The sequence below is a fragment of the Lemur catta genome, chromosome 6, assembly GCF_020740605.2.
Source record: "Lemur catta isolate mLemCat1 chromosome 6, mLemCat1.pri, whole genome shotgun sequence".
NCBI classification, from domain to species: Eukaryota; Metazoa; Chordata; class Mammalia; order Primates; family Lemuridae; genus Lemur; species Lemur catta.
Genome location: NC_059133.1, coordinates 67,342,362 through 67,368,547, shown reverse-complemented (window position 1 = coordinate 67,368,547; position 26,186 = coordinate 67,342,362). Strand labels below are relative to the sequence as shown.

Genomic DNA, 26,186 nt, shown 5'->3' with positions numbered 1-26,186 from the left:
TTGAGGATTTCCTCCTCGGATTTAATAAGATAAACTAGATTATTTTTAGTATCACATTCAGAAGTTTTTAAATCAAATTGACAGATTCATATTTATTAAAATTATATCAGATTGATTTATGGACAGAAAACCAAAGTAAAAGAACACAATGTCCCTTACAAATGATACATATACGGGAATTCTTTATAAGGTAAAATATTTTCCACTCTATCTTTGTGGTAGATCATCAATTAACCAAGTATACAGTGTTAAATACGGAATGGCAGGCAGCATTTTCAGAATAATACTTTGTGGGTGATAAAGGCATATCTTATCACATGAGGCTATTTAGTAACTTCCATGTGGTTTTATGTCTTCCTAATAGTGAAAGCTTACCATCTTCTCAAGGTACTCATTTTACAGAATGTAATAACTTATGGTTATACATAAGATAATTTCTAATACTGTAGGACTGTATAGTCAAATATTTCAGTTCTATTTAAAACATTAATTCATTTGTTTTTTTCTCACACACTTGGTGAGAAAAAAACTAGGCCTTATCTTCTTGCTATTACTCATAATTATACAAAATAGCTTTTCCCTGCCAGTTCTTTTGGTTTCCTCAGATGCAGACTTGCCAATTGCTTGATTGATAAACATTATAGGTTCAAGGCAGTTCAAGATTTGCTGTAGATGTACCCCAAAAATACATGTGTGTGTGTATCTATTTTATTCCTATCATTAAAACATGGGCTGCAGAGTTAGAAAGAACTAAAGCTGAAGAAAAATAATTTCTTTCTTATTAGAGCTTTAATAGATAATTCAAAAAATAAATTTGAATACCAATAAATGCAAAGGTATTAGATGACTAGGTGGTTTATAAACATACATATTTATTCGTACGTATGTTATATTAGACATACACACATGTATTTAAGCACACACACGTGCAATAGGCACTACTTAGCCAGGGGACGATTATTAGAACTTCAATTCTTGTTTTAAATGGAATTATGTTACCCTTTTATCAATTCTACATCTAGAAAAATGCACATATAAATAAAAGCCAATGCAGCAGGTTATTCATTCCTTTAATTATTTATTTTTCTAATAGCATTTATTGATTATATTAGGGTTTATATTAGGGATACAGAAATAAATAAGATTTCATCCTTCCATCTAGAAATTTATAGTCCTCCAGGGGAGACAGACATATGAATAAATATATGCATCAATATGTTATAGATGCTGTGTGATATAATGGTAGGAAAAAAGAAAAACCCGACAAAAGATTTTTTTCTCCAGTGAGTATGAGCCGGGTAGACCACATAAGCAAAAGCAAATAAGTATGAGATAACATGAAGAGGTTAAAAACTAGGGTAGTTAAGTAGTCAAATTTGGGGAAGTGGGGATGGAAGGAATAATGACTGAGGAATTGAGCTGTAGTGATAGGTAGCAACTAGATTAAGAAAGGCTTTATATTTTCTACTGAGGCACTAGCATTAATACTGTGGTCAACAGGGAGATAGTAATTCATCTGAAAATGGAGAGTGAACCCATCTAATCTGTATATAATTCTCAAGAAACATGCTTTTTGGCTGTAAAATTCCATTACTTGCCCTCTGTGTATTAAATTTATTAAGCATAATCCCACCTTTAGTTCTAAAATATAGCTGCCCCTCCAAAAGTGACCTACAGTTCTTTTTTTACAATGCTATTATCTAATAAAGTCCTGGCAGAAGATCCTGGGATTGTCCTTGTCCTACCACTATTCTCCTGCCTTAGCTGACTATGACACTCTCAGTGTCTTGGAGTCATTGTTGATGCCCCGCTCCCATTTCAGCTCTGCAAGACATGGCCTTGACCATACAGTAACTTGGCTCAGGGATAATAGAGGCACAACACTGAAACAAAATCCTAACTCTGTGAAACAACTGTACTGAGCATTTGTAGACCCAAATGGGATATCAAAACCCCAACCTCCCTGCCAGCCTAGTACTGAACCTGAATAGACATTTCTCCAGAGAAGATGTACTAATGGCCAATAGGAATATGAAAAGGTGCTCAATATTACTAACCATCAGGGATATGCAAATATGCAAATAAAAACCATGATGAGATGTGATCTCATACTTATTAGTAAGAATATTATAAAAAAGGACAACAATTGTTGGTGAATATGTAGTAAAAAGTAAACCATTTTACCGTGTTGGTGGGAAGGTAAATTGAAGCAGCCACTGTGGAAATTAATATGGAGGTTCCTCAAAAAATTAAAAATAGAACTCCCATATGGTCCAGCAATCCCACTTCTGGATATATAAACAAAATAATTGAAATTTGAATTTACAGGAGATACCTGTGCTCCCATGTTTATTGGAGCATTATTCACAATAGCCAAGATATGGAAACAACTTAAATGTCTATTGACAAAAAAATGGATAAAGGAAATTTGGGATATGCATACAATGAAATACTATTCATCCTTAAAAAAGAAGGAAATCCTGCTAAGTGAAATAAGCCAGGCACAGAAAGACAAGTGCTGCATGATCTTACTTACACGGAATGTAAAATGGTCAAACACATAGAAGCAGAGAGTAGAATGGTGGTGGTTATCAGGACCTGTGGGGGGTGGGAAATGGGAAGGTGTTGGTCAAATGGTAGAAAGTTTCAGTTATGCAAAGTAAATAAGATATGGATATCTACTTTTAAAAAAAGGAAAGAAAAAAATATTTATACATGTGCCTTTACAGAGTATATTAAATGCAGCAATGTTTGGTGAACACATTTATTCCCATATACAACTACCATTCTTAGAAAAATCTTTTATACATGTGCCTTTTTAAAGTTTACTAAATTAGCACAGTGTAGTAAACACATTCTTTTCAGTGAAATAACATTACTTGGGTACAATCAAATTCTATTCCTCGGAAATATTTATAACCACATGACTTTACATAATGTATTCCATGGGCCACAGTGTGTTGAACAGTCTTTCAATGAAATAATACTGTATTTATTCATTTATGCAACTAGAATTCCTACAAACATCTTTTACACATGTGCCTTTTTAAAGTGTATTAAATGTAAAAAAAAGTGCATAGAGAACCCCAACTTTTCTTGTTTAAATATAGATATCTGTACACATACACACACATAAATATTATCTTTCAACAAAGTTGAATCATTAATCTTCAGCTTGCTTGTTTTCATATAAAACCTTATCAAAAACATATTTCCAAGTGAGTATGTGTGTGTGTGTCTGTGTGTGTGTCTATTTTATTCTTTAAAATAACTTCTACTTATGCCAATAGATTGATATGCCATTTTAAATTTAAAACTGACTCTTTTGGTGGGCATTTTTATTGTTTACATATATTATAATTTTGCTGAAAAGCTTATATTTGTATTTTAATGTATTCACCCTGTAATTTCTCTAGGACTCCTGTTTTTTTTATCCCCACCCTCAGGACTCTTCTCTAGGTGTAGAATTGCTTGCTCAAAGGATAGGTCTATTGAATATTTGAATACAATATTATCCGATTACTCTTCTATAATGACTATATAAATTTCCCATTTTCTCATACTCTAATCAACACTGGATATTATCAATCTTTTATATTTTGTTTAAATTGGAATTGCTTTCATTATAGTCGGGTTGACTATCTTTTCATATTTTATTAGCCATATAAATTGCAATTTTATTATGTTCATGTTTTTCTATCAGGTTATCTATTTTTATTTATTTATAAAAGTATTTTTGTATTTTATGCATAGTGATCAATTATCTGTTATTACTTAGGAAGAGCTGTTTTATGTAACGGCTGAAAGCTGTGTTCAGCTAACTGGAAGTTTCTTTCTGTTATTTTTCTTTCACTTTGTACTGAATATCATTACATAGACTCTCCCTCTTACTCTGTCTTGCTTTATCTCTTTTTCTTTTGCTGATGTTAATCTTTATGTGAATAAAAGGCAAACAATATTCTCTCTCTGTCATATTTTCTTAAATTTTTTTTACTTAAAATATCTCTTTTGCTCTTTGTATGTGTGTGCATTGTGTAGGTGCTTGAATAGCCAAATGTCAGTCTTTTCTTCTGTGATCCCTGAGTTTTGTTTCTTTCTTAAGAAAGATTCCTGAGCACAAGATTCTACAGATAACCTACTAAATTATCTCCTAGTTCATTCATGATTTTCGTTCCACTTATAGATTATTAAAACATATGGAATTTATTTTAGAAAATATTTTATTTCTACTTTCTTCTAGGCATTTGTCTATTCTTACTGTGATTTTCCTCCAGAAATCATAAAGAGAAGACATAAACTTTGCCTATAATGGGAGGCCATATATGTCCAGGCACATCCAACAAATGCCAGGGAGTTGGGAGTGCTTCATGAAAGGCAGATTGTGAAGGGGTATAACAGAGTACCTTGAGAGAAAAATCACCAGAATGAGAACTCACATGTAATGAGTACTTGTTTTGTGCCAGGCTGTGTCCTATGCATTTTTATGCACCTTTTTTTCAAATGTCCCCACAAGTCTATGAACCATATTCTACAGATTTTAAAAGAAGCCATTGAAATTGTGAGAGATGAAATAATTTATGCAGGTTTCACTGACTACAAAAATCGTACCTTAACCAATATGATATTTGGTTTCCAGTTGTGGAAATATGTCTGATAGAGTGAACTACTCCCATTAGGAGAAAAAGGTCTAGGTGGAGCGGCTCTAGGTGCAGAGTGAAGCTATATTTGAGATCATGCTAATTTAGCCCTTGTGGGGATCTATGTGCTCAGAGAATAAAAGAACCGCTGTTTACAATCAATAAGAAAGAATGAACAAATGACTTCACCGTACATATAAAAAACTTCAATAAAACTCCCTTCTGTTTTCTGTATTAGCCATCCACTATTATTTGAACAGTAAAACTGAAATTCCTGAGTTAGCAGTGAACATTGCTTTCTGTTTTCTGCCATCTACTGAGGAACACCTCTTCCCCATTGAAAAAAAATCAGGTTTCAGAAGGTGGTGTTTTACTGGCTTGAGACATCAGTGATGGAGGGTAATACAAATAGAAATAAACATCATAATGTAATAGCATGGAGGACATCTACATAAATGGGAAGGGAAGTAGTGGAAAGATGGAGGAATGGAAAACAGGGCAGAATAGCATGGAGGATTCTCGACAGGTAAGGGAGAAATAGTGAACAAGTGCAAAAGGAAAGTAAAAGCAACATTCACAATATCTGGATAGCAGTGCTGGTAATACGTGTAGAACCAGAGGAGAAGTCAAAATTGTCCCACTAGGGTGCAGAACAAAAGTTCTGATTTTTTTTTCTAATTAATGATCTGGTAAAGTCAGAGTTCAAGAAATCTCTGGTCAGTGTGGGCCTGGTTTGGCCCTAGACCATGAAGAGCAAGTCCTAAGTACCAGCATTCCTATGAAGTATATATACTAAGTCTTCAGTCTATACCGACTTGTTACTAATTATATTGTACTTAGACAGTTATACTTTGAAATTTCACATTTTGAAGTTTTACAAAGTATTTGGAAATGAATTAAGTTGTGTTTAAAAAAATTGGGGGAGTTTTGTTTATTTGGGTTTAGGTAAAAGAACGTGTCAGAAACTAAATCAAAAATTTCAAGAAAAACATAAAACTTTGATATTAAGGGCTTCTTGTTTAGGAGACTTTCTTCTTTCAAATGAGGTGACATTTTATTGATCCTTCTAAAATACTGACCCATCTCCAAGGAAAATTCTTTCACATAACTACAATTATTGAACTCTTCATAATTGATTACTGCACTAGTAATTTACCCTATGATCTAGCTTTTGGAATTGTTCTCAGTTATACATCTTGGTGACAATATTTATGGACTCTGCCACATTTCCCATTTCTTAGTTTTCTAGATGTGGGAAGCAATATTTCTGATATTTCATAGTCAGCATTTGATCCAGGTCCAGGAATATTTAATAAATGTTTTTAAAGTGATGCACTTAGGAGGGAGTGAAGGAAGAAGGTAATGATGCATACCTTCCCAGTACTTATTGTTACCAGCCAAATATTTTTTCCAGGTTATGGAAGGAACAGAGAGAAAAGAGAAAACATGTTATTTGAGTGATTGAGTAATGACTGATAATCATGAAAACTCAAATTTATAGAAAACCTAACTGCTTGAGGGCATCTCACAGCCACTCAGCTGCTTTTCCACAAATTTGAAATTAAGAGTAAGGAATTTTTGCTCACTCTTTGTGGATAGATACATTTAGACAAGGAAAAGGCTAAATGTCTCAAGATGATCATTCAGCCAGTTAATAAATTGTATCTATCTCAAATCATTTTAGAATAAAACTCAAATACTTTGGTTATTTGGATTTGTGTGAACAGAACTAAACTATCCTGCTTTTCAGTAAATGTCTAACTATAAAGGTCGCCTCAACCATTGTAAGGGAAAATGCATTTGTATAGGCAATAGGTTTCTTAGGCCAAACTAAGATGACTGCCACAGTGTTTTTTCCACCCCCCAACCTCCAGCCTTCGGGGAGACATGAGTCAGCACGCTTATATAACCAAGGTGTCATCTCCTGTGTGAACCCATGTGATCACATTTTCCCACGGCATGTTGCCACTATCGTTCAGAGCCATATAGAAGCGCTCGCCGTGTTCTCGGCCATGCTTTTTGTGGCTGCTGTGTACCCCCCCTCCCTGACAATAAAGAGCATGTCTCACCTGCCTGCTGCCACTCGCCTTTTCTTCCAACTTCTGAAGTCTGTACCGGATCCTCACAACTGTATGTTAGGTGGGGGCCATGCATTCTTCCCTTGAGATCTCCTTAACAAGGTGTGTCTATGGAAGCTATCCTTAGAACAGATTCTATCAAACATACGGATATTTACCAGCAGAGAGGCACAAACATGGTCATATAAGCTACTCTTGCTGCTTAGGGATGTCTCCTGTCCTCAAGCACGCCAACCAGAAATTTCAATGAAAAGTTTACTCTGAGCTATCTTAACAATATGTTGCAGCAGCAAGAAGAGCCAGTCTCGAAATGGGTTCAGGTGAAAGAGCTTTACAGAAATGGGATTGACACGGGACCAGTGGGTTCCACACCTTGCGTGTTGTTCCTCCAGATTAGGCTGCAATGTTTACTCAATATTATACACCTGGTTTATGCAAGGGAGGTGGAGCCTGTTTAGTCTTTCCACTCAACTACTTATGTTGAACACTTCTCATTCTACTAACATTTATCTCTAATATGCCTTATGATAATACTTAAGTACTTAAGTGTGGATTTAGATGACTATGTTTGAAGGATAAATTGCTATCTCTAGAATATATCACCATAGTCAAATGTCAACATGCAGTCTCCTGGGTTGAGATTAAAATTAACTTCCATACACATAAATCATCATTCTTATACTGAAGCCTTTTAAAGGTAAATTAGCACAGAAGCAGTAAAACATGGATTAAACTGACCAGTCCTTGTGGCCAACGTAATCATATACAAAACTCAGTCACTATGACCGACTCTTCAAGGTTCCATTCAACTGAAAAATCAGAGAATGGTTTGATTCCACATTCCAACATGCCATTAAATCAAGATCTTCTATTTTATTTCCTAAGTAATGTTTGACCATCTAAGATCAATTAAACTATATGATCTGTATTATACTGATATTTCTAAAATTAAAGGTTTATTTTTAAGTGTTGTCAAATTATGACACTGTCAGTGAATTTAATAAGTTTTTGAAAGCACCCAGGAAATTGGGCCCACTATTTTTACCTTTCTCTGTCTTCCAAAGAGCTTGAGTTCCTGTCAGTATTGTTTCCCCGAAATAGATAAGCCCACAAGCAATACCTTATTAACTGTCTTTCACTTCTAATGCCTTCAGGCAGCAAAGATTTAACAGTCTCCCTATGTATCTTTCAAGAGACTAAGTGGGTATTTCCAGAAATATCAAGAATGAGAGAAAAAATTGTCCTAAAAATATTTTAAGTTAGATTATCTGTGGCGTAGAAACTGACATAATATCATCAAGTAGTTGTAAAATGAAATATGGGATTTAGTTTAATAAATATTTGTACTTTAAAAATAAAATAACTGCCAAAAAGTTTTAATATTTGCATTTATTTCATTACATAAAAATTTAGTCAGAAATCTCTTATTAAACAACAAAAATCTGTATCACAAGGAAGAATCATGAAAAGTAATTGCTTTTATTTACCAAGAAAGAAAATTAAAATCTTCCCCCAGTCACCATAAAATAATTGCAAATACTAGCTTGTGAAATACTCCCTGGAAAACATATACATATGGTTTTAAGTGTGTAAATATAAGCAATAAAGATTAGGGATAGGACAGACCAGATTATGTAGTTCTATGACACTTCTTTTATGAGAAAAATCTTAATCTCTTTGACTTTCTGCAGAAGTACCAGCAGGGGATAATGGAAAAGCAGCCTGGCTGTCAGTCAACAAAACAGGTTTCTATTCAGAGTTCTATCCCAAACTCAAGTTGTTGTGACTTTAGAGGTCAGTTAACCTCCCAGACTTGGACTAGTTCCCCTTATCTGTTTCAAAAATAAAAAATGTCTTTGCCTATAAGGTTATATTTTTTTCTTCTCTGGTTTCCATAGCAATTTTGCTTATAGGCCTCTAGGTTTTGGTTGTGGAATGTTTCATTGAGCTGGTGGACTTAGAAAAAGTAACTGAATCATTTTTGCTCCTTTAAGTAAAGTAAACATATGAAAAAATGCAAACCATATGGATAAATACTCATTGAGCTACACCAACATCTACAACATGAAAGCTACCTCTTCAAGGAGATGCCCGTATGAACCCACACAGACTTTACCGCTCCATACCAGGCTGTCCCTCTGCATCAATTTCCTTCTCACCAGGCTTGAATTCTGACACCCCATACTGAGCCACACCCACCTACAAATGTCCTCTTCTTTCTACTCAGACTCTGATACCCCACACCAGGCCACCCCTGTCACAGTGACACCATTATCGTACCATTAGGGAGTTTCCTTGTGGTATTTCCTTTTCAATCTGCTAGTGCTCTCATACCCCATGTTGGATCTCCCCCCACCAAATTTGTGAGCACTTTCCTCAATACTTTGGTGTATGACACCTTATGCTGGATAGTCCTCCTATGGAGACACCTACTCACCCTGCTTGTGCTTTGCTTGCCTCGCCCAGGCTTTGACACCCTGTGCTAGGGAGCTCTCCGAAGTGATGCCCTCCTTATCACACGTTGGCTCAGGGCAACCTTAGCTCACCTCCCTCTCTTCCACCTGTGTAGATGCCTGCCTTGCTCTGTCCCCAAGCATGGCTTTAGTAATGAATTATTCAGAAAAGGAAGAGAAAGAAAGGGAAAGAAGCAAAGAAAAGGGAAAAACAAGAAAAGTGAGAAAGAAGAACAGGAAGAAGAAAGAGGGCTCCAATACATTTTAAAGTATTCATAAATTTCCTCCCACTTGAGTGTATTTTAAAGTATTGTTTCTAATTACCAAATTATGGATTATAATAATACAGGGTTGCAACTAGGATATTTTTGAATTAAATGGAAAAGAACTAAATGAACAGAAAATAGTAAGTAGTTAACTATGATTTCGTAAGAGCAAATATATGTAGGTCTATCTATCTATCCATTCATTTATGCATTTAAAACCTGGATCACAATCTATTTTTTCAGTAGAACATGATTCAAACAGGGTAGAAAGTATAGAAAAATAGAAATACTCACTATTGCATAATATAACTTTCTGATGACTTTACATAATCTGTTCCATGTGAAGTAAGCAGAGAGGTATTGTTAATTACATTTTAAGGGGATTCTGAGAAATATGAGATATAAGGACACATAAGCATTAGAAATCATGGTGGGTTTAGGAGCTTTGCAATATGATAAGAAGACAGGAGTATCTGAATCCTGCCTTTGTGAAGAAGCAGCATTAAAAAAAAAGAAACATGATTTTTACAAAAAGTAACACTGTCATTAACCAGAATTGTGCCCAAATCTAAAGCAAAGAATTCTGGGAAAGTGATATGGCAGCCATGCCGGTGTGCTACACAAGAAAGAACTTGTCAATTAGCTGCAAGGGATGCAGCTGGCCTGTATCTTCCAGCCGTAATGACTCAGGATCTGTTGCAGCATTTGAGCCTATGCTACTCTTTTCCCAGGAAGCTGCCATAAAAATGACAGAGCATAGTGGTGGCACTCAGGAATGGCCATTATTGCCCATTTTCAGGATTCTTCTATGGGAAATCTTTGTGCCAGATCTCACTGGCCTGGCTGAGCCTTTTCCAGAACTGCTATACAGTCTGGAATTTTTCCAGCTGATCCTCTTTGTCTTCCCCACCTCTTTTCAGCATCAAAATATAAATGTTTTTCCTGTCAACCCTGTTCCTTTTCCTGTTACTGGAACTACCCCCAATAAATCTCATGTACTTTTTACTCTGGTTCCCAGAGGATTCAATCAATATAACTAAGTGTTAATGGAAAAAAATTTAAACTCTGTAAAATAATTTAAAGAGCTTCATTCTGAGCCAAATATGTGTGACCTTTGGCCTAGGGAACGACACCCACGTAAGTGATCCCAAGGTGCTTGGGTTCCAATTTGGTTTTATAGATCTTAGGGAAATAGGACTTGCAGGCAAAGTCATAAATCAATACATGGGAAGTGAACATTGGTTTGGCCTGAAAAGGTGGGACATTTTGAGGCAGGGGCTTACAGCTTATAGGTGGGTTCAAAGACTCTTTGATTTGTAATTGGTTAAAGAAGAAAAGCTTTGTCTACAGACTTAAGAATGGAATGCTTAAGTGAAGATAAGGGGGTCTCCTAATCAGAGAGCAAGCCACAATATGCTCAAAGTGATCTATTAAGCAAATTGATGGCCTGCAGGTGTGACTTAAGCTTTGTCTTGCATGATCTTAGGTCTTGTTAATAATTTAGTATCTTATTGTCACAAATAGTCTGTTTTGACAGTCTTATGATTGCTGTTTTAGCTTTAATGCTGGGCAGCTGTATCTAAACTCTAAAAGGGAGTGGGTATAACTCGGCCTGTCATACCTCCCTTCCCTTCATGTTCCAGAACTCAGTTGTAAGTTTTGTCTGGGGTCCCCTTGGCCAAGAGGGAGTCCCTTCAGTCGGAGTGCTTTGGGATTTTATGTTAGTTTAGATATGCTACTATGTTGCCAATTACAAACTCAAGCAGCCAATTTTCCCCACTCTAAGCTCAGACTCTTTTTTTTTTGGCACCTTACCATTCTCCATGGAAAGAAAGAAGAGAAAGAATATTCTCTGTCTTTTCTGAAATAACAGGGCCTAAGCATCTTGCCACTCCCACACCAAAGTGGAAAAAGAGGAATAAGAACAATGTAATAAAAGGCTCCGGCCACTCTTATGCTCTTACAATATTAAAACAAGAAGCAAAAGCAAGGGCCCTAGGCCCAATATATAGCCACTGGGGGCAAAGTGACCTTGCTCACTCTAAAGGACCTGGAATTTGATTAAATAATTTACTAACTTCTCTCCCAGGTCTTTTATGTAACAGAAAAATTTGCCTTCTCTCAGAGACTAAAAGAGGAAAGTAAATGGCAGAACTTGAAAAGAACCCAGAAGCTCTTAGCTGCAAGAGTTAGTCTTCCATGCCATCTTAATAAATAAGTAATTACATCTTGCATGCAACAGAAATAATCTGATTAGAATTATACTAATATATACTCTAATAAAGGAAAACATGGCATATAAAGTACCTGAACATAACCCAGTGTGGAAATTTGAGGAAAAATGATGTAAACCATTTATCATGTCAAATTGTAAAAGTACTTCTAAAGGCACATTAGTAACCATGTTAAGAAAAATTTTACTCTTAATTATTTCTTTCAAACTGAATTTACCTTTAAAGAGTAAATACACTTGTATTCAACATCAAATTTTAGTACATTGAATAAAATGATTGCCTAAATATGTAATAGAGCTAAGTCCAGAAATATGAAAAAATACAAGTCACTTTCTGAACAATTATGATTTTATAAATGTAAAATGACAATTACTATCTGAAAGATCTCTTTAGTACATATGTTTTGCAAGTAAAGATCATTTGGATGTTTGTAGTTTATGTAAATCTGAATGGTAATTAATTTGATTAATTAAAGTAAGATGTTTGCATTATCATGAAATTTCATAAATTTGACTTCCTTTTGGAGATTCAATTCTAGTCATTCAAAGCAAGCCTAAGACAAATTGAAGTAAAACAGCATTGTTCACCATGTGCTGCTGTGCAGAATGCTAACTGTGTAACTTCAAATTTTTAAAGTTCTTCAAAATTGTATCTTGCTCAAATGAAAACCTGACTGCCTAGTGAATCCCTAATCATGGGTCAGTACTTAGTTTCTTCTGTGTCTTACTTGAGTAAATATGACATTTGAAAATTATCTTCTCCCAAATACCACCACCAAAAGATTATGTATATATACTGATATCAATCATTAACAGTGGAGAAATGCAATAACCAATTTTATTAACATTAAAGTCACATGTCACAGTTCTTCCTCTCTTTTCAAAGCAAGTCAGGAAAACTTTAATCTAAAATCTGTTTTCTCTGTCTTGTAGTTTGTGAGTTTGTTGAGAAAAGGGACATTTACCTTCTGTATAGGTAGGTATAAAATAGGTGCGGAATCATAGATGAATAGATTGAAAAACAAATGATCTAGGAACTGTAATCTTTGGATTGTCTTTGTACTTTGAGGGGAATTTGACTGTAGACTGAGGTTTTGTCATTGGCCAGTGCTTTAACACGTTTGAAAGTTAATGGCTATGATTGAGTATGTACAATCGGGTCCAAAGATTGATCACGAGATAGATAATATGGTTTCAGGATGCAGTACATTCTAGCATAAATATCACATTCAGAGTCTTCAGGATAATGCAGCCTGCTTTATATAGATACATGAATGGAATGCAGTGGAAGTAGAACCGAGAAATTTCTCAGATGTCTCAGGGAGTCATGCTACCGAGCTCTAAAACTGGCTGTGTGGGTCATCCTGCAATTACCCAGCTAAAAAATGAAAATCAAATTCACAGGATGCAAAACAAGGACCTGTCTACCTTCTTGTTTCTGCATATTTTATTTTCTCTTGAAAAAAAGATAGCTACCTTTTATTTTTCTTGTACCAAACTTAGTGTGTTAGGCAGAGGCCTTTCAGTGATAAAATATAGAAATCAGAATCAACACACCTTGTATTGGGGGAAGATCACATCTCTTACAAAAAGTAATAGGAAGTTCAAGACATTAAGTGACTTCAGAGACTCCACAAACTCAAATAATATCATCAGTTCCTTTTGTCCCTGTCTTTTGGCTTCCATGCCTCCTGTCCTCCCTATATTTCTCAGACCTATTTCCTTCTGGGTGTTTTATTCATTCTTTACCATAACATATGGGCTTCCTTTATGTAGTTTGGATGAAGACAAATGGAGCCCCAAATAGCGGACGATATATAGCAGCCAAGTTTAGCAGTCCCAGAAGAAAGATAGTGTTTGCCTCCCAGCACCTACATGGAAAGTCCCAGAAGTCTTTTGTTTGATTTTATATGTCCGAAGACTATTCCTGGTCCAATCACTGTGGACAGAATAATGGAGAATCTTTAATTGCACAAATAACCGCCCTGTCACTAAGGAGTCAAAACCTACTATGAGGAAGGTCAGTTTCTCCAAAGAAAGGTATAGACTATTACCAAAAGAAATGAGGAAGATAAAAGCATCTAAAATTACATCCCTCCCATTGTTTGCTCAATTTTCTTTTAATTCACAGACTTTCACAAATGACCTTTTCTTAGATTAAAAATAATACCAAAAAGAAAAAAAAATTAAAATAAAAAGTCAACCCAATCTCCTCTCCACTACAGCCACCAGAAACATACCCAGGATAACTGGAAGGTAGAGTTTCCACTCTGTGAGGCCCAGATGGTCAGTACACCACAACCAATTGCAAAACAATCAATTTATTCACCCCCGATATCTGTAACATATTGTGATGAAAAACATACATAATATACTCAATAAATTCATTTCTGTGTTATTAAACAGGCATATAAGGAAACAATTGCATTAAAGCTAGTCCTGTGGTCCCTCTTTCTGGAGGCCATAGGTTTTGCCTCCCAGGAGGCTTCACCTTTTCCATTGTCCCCTGTGTCTGCACCTGAAAGGAACACTGAAGGAGATTCCTCTGCTGAGGTCTGCCCAGTCGTAGCATCCTACTGCTCACTAGGGTGGATTATAGAGCCTGGGGATTGACAAAGAATTAAAGAGTAAAAGGCTTCTAATTTCCTGAATTGAATTTCTCTATGACTTGCTGTGGCCAATTCAAAGTGAGTAGGTGTGACATGTGTCACTTATGAATGACAGGGCTCATTCTTCGTAATTCCTTACCACTGCATTTTGAGATGAAATCTTCATTGCCTTGCATTATTGTGATAAGTACAGCTTTCTGGTGTTTCATGTTCAACTTGTAGTGTTTTCAAGAAATAAACTTTTTTTTTTTTTTTTTGAGACAGAGTGTCGCTTTGTTGCCCTGGCTAGAGTGAGTGCCACGGCGTCAGCCTAGCTCACAGCAACCTCAAACTCCTGGGCTTAAGCGATCCTACTGCCTCAGCCTCTGGAGTAGCTGGGACTACAGGCATGCGCCACCATGCCCGGCTAATTTTTTCTATATATATTTTAGTTGTCCAGATAATTTCTTTCTATTTTTAGTAGAGACGGGGTCTCACTGTTGCTCAGGCTGGTCTCGAACTCCTGACCTCGAGCGATCCACCCGCCTCAGCCTCCCAGAGGGCTAGGATTACAGGCGTGAGCCACCGCGCCCGGCCAAGAAATAAACTTTTATTTAATAAGTCCCTGATACTTGGTACATATTTTTTTATGGCATGACCTATGCTATTGTAACTGATACAAAAGGACTGCTTTCAAAAAAGAGGAGGATCGTGTTTAGAGAACAAAATAAAACATATCCATAAAAATAATTGCTAAATTGGGCTTCATTGAAAATGAAAAATGTCTGCTCTTTGACAGAAATTGTTAGGAGAATGAAAAGACAAGCCAGATACAACAAATAAAAATTTGCAATCTAGGTATTTGATAAAGGACTTATATACACAATATATGGAGAACTCCGGAAACTCAATTGTAAGACCATAAATAAAAAACAGCTAATGATTTGAAGTGATATTTCACCAAAGAAGATATATCAATAACAAGTAAGCACATAAAATGATACTTAACATCTTAGTCATTGGGACAAATTTAAATTTGACTTACAGGTATATTTAACCATTAAAATCAAGTATCCATAAAAAGACTTATATATGAACATTCACAGCAGCTCTAAATTTTTTTTTTTCATCAACAGGTAAATACATTAACAATGGACTATTACTCAGAAATTAGAGGGAAAGACTAGTAATAACTACAATAACATGGATCTTAAAATAATCTCAAAATAATCATGTTTAGTAAAAGAAGCCAAAGAAATATTGCATACTATGTGATTTCATTTATATAAAATTCTAGAAAGTACATGTTATAATGACATAAAACAGTGCAGTGGATGCTTGAGGACTAGAGTGGAAATAAGGAAAGATAAGAAAGAATATTACAAAGGGGCATGAGAAAATTTTGGGGAGTGATGTATATGGTCATTATCAAGATAGTGGTGATGATTTCATGGATGTGCACATATGTCAAAACTTACCAAATTGTACACCTTAAATATGTGCTGTTTATTGTATATCAATTATACTTCAATAAAGATGTTAAAATTTTCATATAACTCTACACTTAAGAGTGAAATTTACTGAATGTAACTTATACCTCAAAAATTATATCATTTAAACAATAAAAACAATTATTTATAACTAATAGAAATAATAAAGGAGAAAAAGGTGAAGTGGATGTCTTTTGTTTTCATCTTCTAAACACTATTTCTTTCTTTTCTTTTGCTATTTTAAACTTAATTGCTCAATGGCTACTTTCTCATGATTTGACAGTTGGGTACTAAAACAGCTACTTATGGATTTGGTGAGCTACTTCGCTGTTAGTCACACTGGCTTTCTGCTAATAAAACACTCTACACCATTCCTCAGGAAAAAACATTGTCATTTAATATAAAAAAAAGTGGTTGCATTAAAACAACCCCCACACACAATATCTTTATCTCATGCTAAAATAGAAGTAGAGGTCTCAAGAGTGATCAGAAATGAGAAAAATCAGTTTTCTGTATGCTTTCTGTTTGCATAATTTATAAAAGACGGAAAGAGAAAAATTTTCCTTCCATCTCCAACTATATGCTTTTTAACTCAAAGTGAAATTTATGGTTCATCACTATTCTGATGACTCTACCTGCCAAGGACTTCAGCTGGTTGGTGGTTTAAATGTTTATGCATCATTTGGTATATATATGTAAAATAGCTTTGGGATTTTTCTAACTAAAGGAAGAAAAATTGGAATGAAGAAGCATGGATGGTATGATGTGCTTCAAAATTCATTACAACTTTGTCCTTCAGGTCACAATGCAAGCCATAGCTCTTCAATCAAATTTCCCTGATTGCTATGAAAATATGAATTAGACCAATTCTGGGTATCTGCTTTTTTTTTCAGGGGTCTCTGTGTTAAGGGACAGTTTGAGCTGAAACAAATTTAAATTAGACTTATGGCCAATAAGTTATGGATTTATTTCCTTACCCCAAAGAAAATACATTATTATTAATTAAGAATAATAATTCTGTCTTAGCAGGCTCCAATATGAGGCTGTTACCATGGAACAGAAAATGGGACCACTTACCATGTTAACAGCAGATTGTATAAAAAGGAAGTGGTTGAAGCATGGTATGAGGAAGAAAGGAGACTATGTGAGCCAACAAAATCTCCCTTTATCCTAGGTTGAAGGAAAGATTTTTGACTGAGCAATGACAAGAAGCTTGAAGAAAATATTTACATTCAATTTTTTAAACTAGTGCAGGTACGTGAGTATTAATTTTATTATTCTTTTTTTTTAATTTGGAATTCATCATTTTTTTTTTTTAATTTCAGCTCAACATGGGGGTACATAAGTTCAGGTGATATACATTGACCATGTCCCGCCCATCCCCCTGAGTCAGAGCTTCAAGCATGTCCATTCTCCAGACAGTGCGTCTGGCACTCACCATGTAGTCATAGTGTTATTAGAAAAAAAACAGTGTTATTGTACAAATTCCGTATCATGTAATTCTATGTGTGTTAGTTATGTCCCACTATTTTGTGAAATGCATTATGTCCAGGCACATCCAACAAATGGCAGGGAATTGGGAGTGATTTATGAAAGGCAGATTGTGAAGGGGTATGCCTTTATCAGAATTCTCAAAATGATTGTTTCAGAGTCAGTGAAGAAAATAAAGGATTCACAGTGAAGCAATTGGAAAAACTTCATAAAAGGACATCACATCTTGTGCTTTAACCCCAATTAATCTTCTTCGTTCTCTTCCACTATGTGTAATTATGAAACTATCTCCTGACTTCCTTTGACTCTATAATGGTTTCAGCTCATGGACTTAATCTCTCCTTAACTCTAAAAGGTCAATGGCTGAAGTTTGCCTTAATGTATTTTCAGAAGTGCAGATATTGGCCAATTGGGAAAGTCTTTTTTTCTTACAAATTACTCCTATAAAGGGAGTAGGAGAGACTTGAAAACTTGCTTCCATTATTATTCTAACTGTAAGGTATTACAGTATGTTTTAATTTTCCTAGGGGAGTGATTTTAGAATCACTTTATCTTCAAATCAGCACACACACACAAAACCCAAATCAACAAACAAATAACAGTCTTCATTGTTCAATGAAGCTTCTAATCTCAGTAAATGTCATATCTAACTAGGACTCTATTTAAACAACATGGGGAATTTAGAATGCACAAATTTACCTATTTTTGCATTTCTAATGACATTAGAAACAATAGCCTGAAGGAGATAATCTTTGTCATAACAAAATCAAAAGTAGATAAAGATTTTTGGATGCCTTCTTGTCCTTCTTAAATTTCCTAAAGATATAGCCAAACTATATAATAGAATCTTTAGGTTGCTTATTGTATGATTCAAATAGAAAAATACAGTGCTACACAATGCCTTTCACCCATGTCTCATCAGAATTTATAGTTCATAGTTGATTATTACTATTATTATTTTGATTCTTGCTGAGACTGCTAAGAGCCAGATAATACTCCACCAGTCTACACAGGGGTTGATTGTCTTCATTTTCTCAGGGTTTTGTTTGGTGCTGAAAAAACATAATAAGCCCATGTGTTAATGAATCCTTGGGCAACATGTTTGCACTTTTCATTTTAATAGAAATCTCATCAAAATAAGCCTTAATTGAATGGCATCTTAATGGTTAACTTCTCCAAGACAGTGTCTTATTTATACTTGCATGCAAAACACTAACTCGAATTAAGCTGTAAATGATCTTCAAGTTTACTGGATTTCCTTCCCCAAAAGGATAGAATCTCTAGTCATAGAACAATTCAGTCGGATTCCAATCAGGTTGAGGTTCTCATTTGGTAATTGAACTTCCCAGCACATCCAAAACGACAGTAAAGAGGAAACTGAGTATGTTAAGGACCAATAAACTTTCTGTATGGAAATGCCTAATGACTTCACAAAAGGGATTTGAGTTGGGCACCACTCTCACAGGCATTTTTGTCTTGGAAGAAGCCTGAAAGTAGAAGCTTCAGAACTAGAGCCTCATGCTATTCAAGTATGCAGAGAGAGATGATTGCTGGTTTGAAGCCAGGGAATATGTTATTTAAATAAATACTCCAGAATATCAAAGGAAGAGGAAAAAAATTTATACTTTGGTCCTCTCCACTTGTCTCTCCTCCACACTTAATTTTTTTCTCTTTTCTGCAGAAATAATTCTTGCTATGTGAGCAAAAAAGGGAGCTATGTAAAGCACAGTCAGTGCTATGTCTGCTATCATAATTGGTAGCCTTCAGGACCTGCCTTTCATGGGAATGAGAGTGTAAACAGATACCAACTGCCCTAAGAAAAGAAGTAACTTTTTTTGTCATAGTCTTTTAAGACAAGTTGACCAGGTACTGACTCTAACAGGGACCCCTTACACAGCTACATGCTCCACATACATGTGCACTGTGCTTGACTGGTAGGACATTACATAAAGGAATAATCGATGTCAGGGGTGGGGAACCTACATCCTTAATGCCACATGTGGCCTTCCAGGTCCTTAAGTGCAGCCTTTTGACTGAATCCAAATTTTACAGAATAAATCCATTTATTTTTATTAATACACTTTTGTTTGTCTTTTATATTTTTACTTCATTTTTAAAATGAAAGTGTTTAAAACACCAAAGAATAAAATAAGTTTCAATGAAATAATCCTTCCAGATTGACCAGCACAATTAGAACATCAGTAAGCCATAAGGGCTAAATTGATGGCTGCTAAGCTCATGATTTAGTACTAACTTTCCCCGCCTGACTGGCGCCACTACCACAGGAGGCTGGCTGGCGAGAGTTTATGGGAGTCGAGCACACCAGTCTGTTAGCAGTTTTTGACAGTGGTGTGCTATGTTTCTGTCTCAAGTGGAATTTGTGAATAGTTGCACAGCTCAACAGTATGTTTTAATTCTGTCTGCTTAACAGCCCATCATGTCAAAGAAGACCAAGAGAACACTAAAGAAAGAAAACAGATTTTTTAATGATGGGGAATTGCAATATTATTTTGTTTCTCCTGAAGATAAGATGATTTGCTTGCTTTGTGATAATGCAGTATCAACATTAAAGAAATTCAATGTTCATCAGCATTGTAACACTCATAAAGACCACAAATATTTGTTTAAAGTGACTTGTAAAGTTTTCCTATGTCCTAGAAATGAGCTTTTTGTGAGTAGTATATATTCTAAATAACTCATCTTATTTGGAGGCTATCCTTTTTCCACACTATAGTAAGTCTAATGAACACCAATCATAATTTTAATGTAGTCATTTCTCATTTTCTTCCATTAGGGCTTCTTTTAGAATATTTTTCCCATGAAAGTAATAAAAGGATTCTCCAATATTATTCTCTAGAAGCTTTATTGTTCTGCCTTACATTTAGATCTATAATTAATTTGAACATTTTTATTATGATTGAGTGATCAACATTTATTTTCCTTTCTTGAGGTAGAATATTGAAGAATGATTTGGAAAGGAATATCCCGGAATGACTTGTTGAAAAACTGGCCATTCCTCAATGCTCTGTGTGCCACCTTTGACATAAATCAAGCAAACATATATATTAGTCAGGGTTCTCCAGAGAAACAAAACTAGTAGGATATATATTAAATATAAATGTATAAGAGGGTATTTATTATGAGAATTGGCACATGTGATTATGGAGGCCGAGAAGTCCCATAACATGCCATCTGCAAGCTGGAGAACTAGGGAGGCTGGTGATGTAGTTCACTCTAAGTACAAAGGCCTGAGAACAAGGGGAGCAATGGTAGAATTCTCATCCAAGGCTAAAGACCTGACAACCAACAGGAAACCCTGGTGTAAGTCCTGGAGTCTAAAGGTCTGAGGACCTGGAACTCTGATGTCCGAAGGCAGGAGATGATGGATGTCCCAGCTCCAGAAGAGAGAGAATTTGCCCTTCCTTCAACTGTTTGTTCTATCTGAGCGCTCATCAGATTGGCTGACGTCTGCCAACATAGGTAAGGGTGGACTTTCTTTATTTAGTCGACTACTTCAAATGCTAAACTCTTCTGGAAACACTCTCATAAACACACCCAAAAATAATGGTTGACCAAATATCTGGGTGTTGCTTAGACCAATCAAGTTGACACATAAAATTAACCATCACACAATATATGTGGAAGTTTCTTTGTGTAATCTCTATTTTTCCTTATTTTATCCTTGTACTGCTATCATACCAGAACAGCAAGAAAAGGCTTACTATTGAGAAAATGCAAGGTGATAAGCAGTATTTAAACAAACCCGCTAAGTATATTTATTGAAACATACATAAACTTGTTTATTTAATACATAAATAATGACAGAATAAAGTCCTAAGTAATTTCCTACAATGAAACTCTGGCATCTTCATTCATTTAAAAAATATTTTTAAGCCCAACTTCCAATCCCAGAACAAAGTCAAGTACTACCTCTTGTATATACGTATGGATTTGATTTGCTAATATTATTTTTAGAATTGGTTTTTACCTATGCCATTGGTAAAATTTGCCTGTAATTGTCCTTCCTATAACATCAGTTTCAGGTTTTGGTTTTCACAGTTAAATTGGTCTCATTAGATGACTTGAAAGTGTTGCTTTTTTGATTGATTCTCAGCACGGCCTATGTTGTATCTTTTGAAATATTTGGAATAATTAGCTAGTGAAGTTATTTGACTATGGTTTTCTTTTTTGGAGGATGGATAAATCTTAGAAACAGAGTACTGACTAAAAAATAGTAAGGTATAAAAGAATGCATAAAATATATCATTTGTGTAAAGCTCAATAACGGAGAAGCAATGCATAGATTAGGGATAAATAATTGTGATAAAACCATATCTATATCTTAAAAAGAGAGTCTTAAAAAAATCAAGATTGTGTCTCCTTAGGAGGTGGTGCAAAGGGACAGGAAGAAATACTCAGGAAGATTCAATATTTTAAATAATTATTTAAGGATTCCTTTATACATTACCTTTATAACATATATGTTATACATATACTTTGGTATATAGCAAATATATAAATATCTAAGAGTAAGTATTAATAGGGAATATTAGTCTTATCTGAAATGACTGAGAATTTAAAAAACTAAAATTATTGACTTTTTTTCAAGAACTGACTATGTTAAGGAATTTGGTCATCAAGTCAGATCAAACCTCCACATGGACATTCTTTTCAGATAGGAAAATAAAGCACATTACAATTTCACAGCCTTGCCATTTTTAGTCTGTGATTTTTTTATATTTGCCTAATAGGTGTTTGGTAAATATTTATTTAATGAATAAAGTAATTAAGTGATCATATGCCAGAATATTAAGTGAAATCAGGGGCTTAAATACTGGTTAAATACCCCCTGACCTGCAGAAGGGGAAGTTTTAATTAACAAAGGAGAAAAATAGAAACTTTTGGTGGAGGGACAGAAATTAATTTTATACAAAAGTACATGAAAGCTTTAAAATGCCCTTGCAATGAGCAAAATAAGGTCTTTGAAATATCTAGGGAGAGGAGTTCAATCTGACAGTGAGAAAATCAGAATCATTCTAGGCATAGCATGTCTCCTAGTGACTTATTAAGCATTTTCCTCTTGATTTAAAAGATCAGCCAAATGCTAAAGTGCCTAATGGAATTTGGCCCAGCTTCCTAAAATTGCTAACAATTGATAGACATCAGAAAAATAAAAATATAGATATAACATCATTACAATAAGGGCTGAAAAATTATTTCTTCACTCGCAAAATTGAGACAAATGGGGGACATTTTCAGGTAATTTATTTACATAAATATTTCTGAAGTTAAATGATAAATTGTGCTACTGACCTGCTGGGAAGGCAAGGTAATGGTATAAATAAGCAAAATATGCAAGACCATGGGTAACTCACCAGAGATAAAGTGTGGAAATAAACAACTGCATGAGAGAACCGTAAGAAGACAGGCTTGTAGTGCTGGTCCTCACAGACGTGGGTCCTTAGGAAAAAAACCAAAACTGTAACTAAAATAAATAACTTTCAGGGTTTCATCCTTCTAATTTAGAAATCAGAAAGAACTTTAACTTACAGAACAAGTGCTTTTACTAAATCTAGGCTCAGTGTGGTGGTCATGTCTGCTACCAGCCGCTCTGCCTACCAAGATGGGTGTTTTAAGATCTAATTCTTCAATTGCTATTTATAATTATCTGTAGAATAGCTGAGCTATTCTGCTCCTACTTCTTTAGAGTGGTAAAGATCAGATAGAACACACATACACACATCAAATCTAGAGAATTGTTAAAGTCAAATTGAATATATTAATAATATAATTAATGCAATATCCATGGGAAAGGGCCCTATGTGACATAAGAAGGAGAATATTAAGAATCATTCGTCAAAATTTCTGAAAAGTTGTTATTGAGTCATATCTTCCTAGTATCATACTTTGCCTTAAAAGAACATAAAATATTTTAGGCAAATAATACAGTATAATTTAGAAATACTCAAGTTCTTTTTACATTTTTAATTATTATGGGTACATAATAGTTGGATATCTTTATAGGGTACATGTGATGTTTTGACACAGTTATACAATGTGAATTAATCAAGTCAGGGTTATTGGAATATCCATCACCTCAGGCGCTGAACATAGAAATGCTCAAGTTTGACAGGCACATCTTCAAACACAGACTTTAAACAGTTAACATTAAGCTCAAGTGACACTGTATTCCTTTTGCTCGCTTTCTCTCTTTGTCTTAAAAACTTTCTAAAAGCACAGTTATGACCTACCATTTGATCCAGCAATTCCACTACTGGGTATTTACCCAAAGGAGAAAAGGACATTTTATAAAAAAGACACTTTCACTCAAATGTTTATAGCAGCATAATTCACAATCACAAAGATGTAGAAACAACCCAAGTGCCCATCAATACATGAGTGAATTAATAAAATGTGACATATGTATACCATGGAGTATTATTCAGTCATAAAAAATGGTGAACTAATACCTTTTGTAACAACCTGGATGGAACTGGAGATCATCCTTTTAAGTGAAGTATCGTAAGAATGGAGAAACAAAAAACCACATGCACTCACTACTGAATTGGAACTAATAGAGCAACACTCATGTGCACATATGGTAGTAAGATTCAATGGAAATCAAGCAGGTGAGAGGCGGGAGGAGGAGATGGGTAAATTCATACCTAACAGGCATAATGCACACTATCTGGGTGACAGACACACTTATAACTTTGACTCAAACTGTACAAAAATAATTTAGGTAACCAAAACGTTTGTACCCCTGTAATATTATAAAATAAAAAAGTAAGTAAATAAATAAAAGTAGAATTATAAAAGGGACACAACTATTCTTATCAAACAGAAAGCTGGTCATTACTTATTACTTTAACATATATACCAATGGTCTTTTATAAAATTTGCAGTTCATGTAGTATTTTATATAGTCCATATAACATAAAGAATTTTTCTGTTCAGAAATATTTGCAGTGTACTAGAACTTTGTAGCTAACTATACTATTTTTGACAACATGATCCCATCAAACTTTTAGGTTCTATTTATCTCATATCTAGTGAAGATTTTGTTAGGGAGGGCAATAGTGGCCCACGTTTCTACCTCAGCCCATAAGAATAGAAGAACTATGGGAGGGGTACATACTCTTTCACTTCTTGCTCATTTGTAGTAAAAAGATGAAAATGAAGTTAGCCTTTTGGAGGCAAACAAGCCACCTTCAACCATGTGGCTGTCTGGGTAAGTGGATTCAGGACAAAGTTTATAGACCTGACCATACTACAGTTATGGAAAAAAACAGAAAGTCTCATTTAGGCTTTAAAACTAAGTTTCATACTTTAGAGGTCCTTGCCTGAGCCTTTCTTTAGGGCTATAGGATGCTTTACTGGCTATTAAGTACTTAGTAATTTGTTTTCCTTTTTCTATTGGGGTATATGCATGTGTTTGTGTGATATTGTGTGGCTGTGTTTCCTAATGCCAGTTCAAGGAGAAAGACACGTTTGACAGGATTTAGCTATCAAAGCTAAACCTGAAACACTATCAGGTTTTTATATACTCAATTAGTATACTTCAAAAAGAGTGAACATTGTTAGTCAGAAGTCAATTACCCAATGTCTCTTTTCAAAATACCAAGTTGTGATATTTCCACATTATAGTTTTTGACTTAATAGCCTGTTTAACTTAAAAGATCCAATTAGATTTGTCTTGTAAGAGCAAAGTTTGTACATTCAAGGACTATATTTTGTTATGTTATCTTGAAAATTGAATGAGCTCTAGCCATTTGAAAGAGTCATCATGCCGATGAGGTACTGAGGTCATACTGTGCCTCTGGTCTTGACTTTAGTGCCTAAGTTTAGTCACTCATTCACATTCCTCTTTCTTGAAAAAAATAAAAAGGTATTCATTTTGTTTATTAAAGATATGTTGTAAGGTTTTAGATTCAAGTAGGTTAAGTTTAAACTTTGTCTGCACCACACATATCTGGGTAAATTACCTAATCCAATACCTTTAGTATCAATTTTCTGACTATAAAAGGAATAATCTGTATGTAACCACATCTCCTTTCTGAAATTCTGTTGTTAAATATTCTGAAGAACAGACACATTCTGTGACATAGTTACTGGAAAATGAACTTACATGAACCCATTCATTGACAGAATCTGACCTGAACTGATGCAAGACTATTTATAACCTTTACCTGTGCCACTTGGTGTTAATATGCAGACATTTCATTGTAAAAATAGAGATGTGTTTTATTAGGTGGTTCTGCTATAGATCCTACTGGAAGTGTTACATAACATGTGGTATAGGATATTGCATTACTTTTCTAAAATTACCAAAACTCTCAATGCCAAAATACACGTGGTCCTGAGTTTTAGATACTGTGGACCTGTTGTGCATTCCCTGTCAATGTTCTTATGAGAATTACATGTTATTAGAGTTAAGTGCCTATCGAGTTCTCAGAATACAGTGAGATAGGGTATCACTGAGGCCCCAGGGAGGGAGGATTCAGAATTCCAGGCTCCTGGTTGCTGGAAGAGCACATCAGATATCCTGGCTGCTAAGCCTCTAAAGATTTAACTAATAAAAATAGCTATCTAAATGGTCTACACATATCTCCTGCAAGTTTTTCTAATGAATTCTCCACACTGCAGCTAAACTATGCTTTGAAAGACAAATTTGATACTCACTCACCTGTTTATAATCCTTCAAAGGCTTCCCAATGATCTTATAGAAAGCACAAAAGCCCTCACTATGAGTTATAATGACCATGCAAGATCTTTCTCCCCATTGCTGGATGCAACCCTCCTCCCTGCTCATGCTATACTGGCCCTTCTGTCTCTCATAATTGCCTTGCTTCCATCAGTCACAGCCCAGCAAGCCCTCCAAGATTCTTCTGTCATCTAACTCAATCAAAGCCATCATCAGAACTCTCGTAACATAATAGCTCTATCCATT

At 35.0% G+C, this 26,186-nt stretch overlaps 1 long non-coding RNA gene across 1 annotated transcript in view; it reads right to left on the bottom strand.

Annotated features, from left to right (window-relative positions):
- Positions 1-2,563: 2,563 nt before the first annotated feature.
- Positions 2,564-26,186, bottom strand: part of LOC123639862 — a 177,882-nt gene continuing 154,259 nt past the window's right edge. Inside the window, exons 3-4 of the long non-coding RNA XR_006735823.1 lie at positions 22,612-22,696; positions 2,564-2,598 (exon numbers count right to left, since the gene is read on the bottom strand). This is a non-coding gene — a long non-coding RNA (uncharacterized LOC123639862). The remainder of the gene's footprint in view (positions 2,599-22,611; positions 22,697-26,186) is intronic.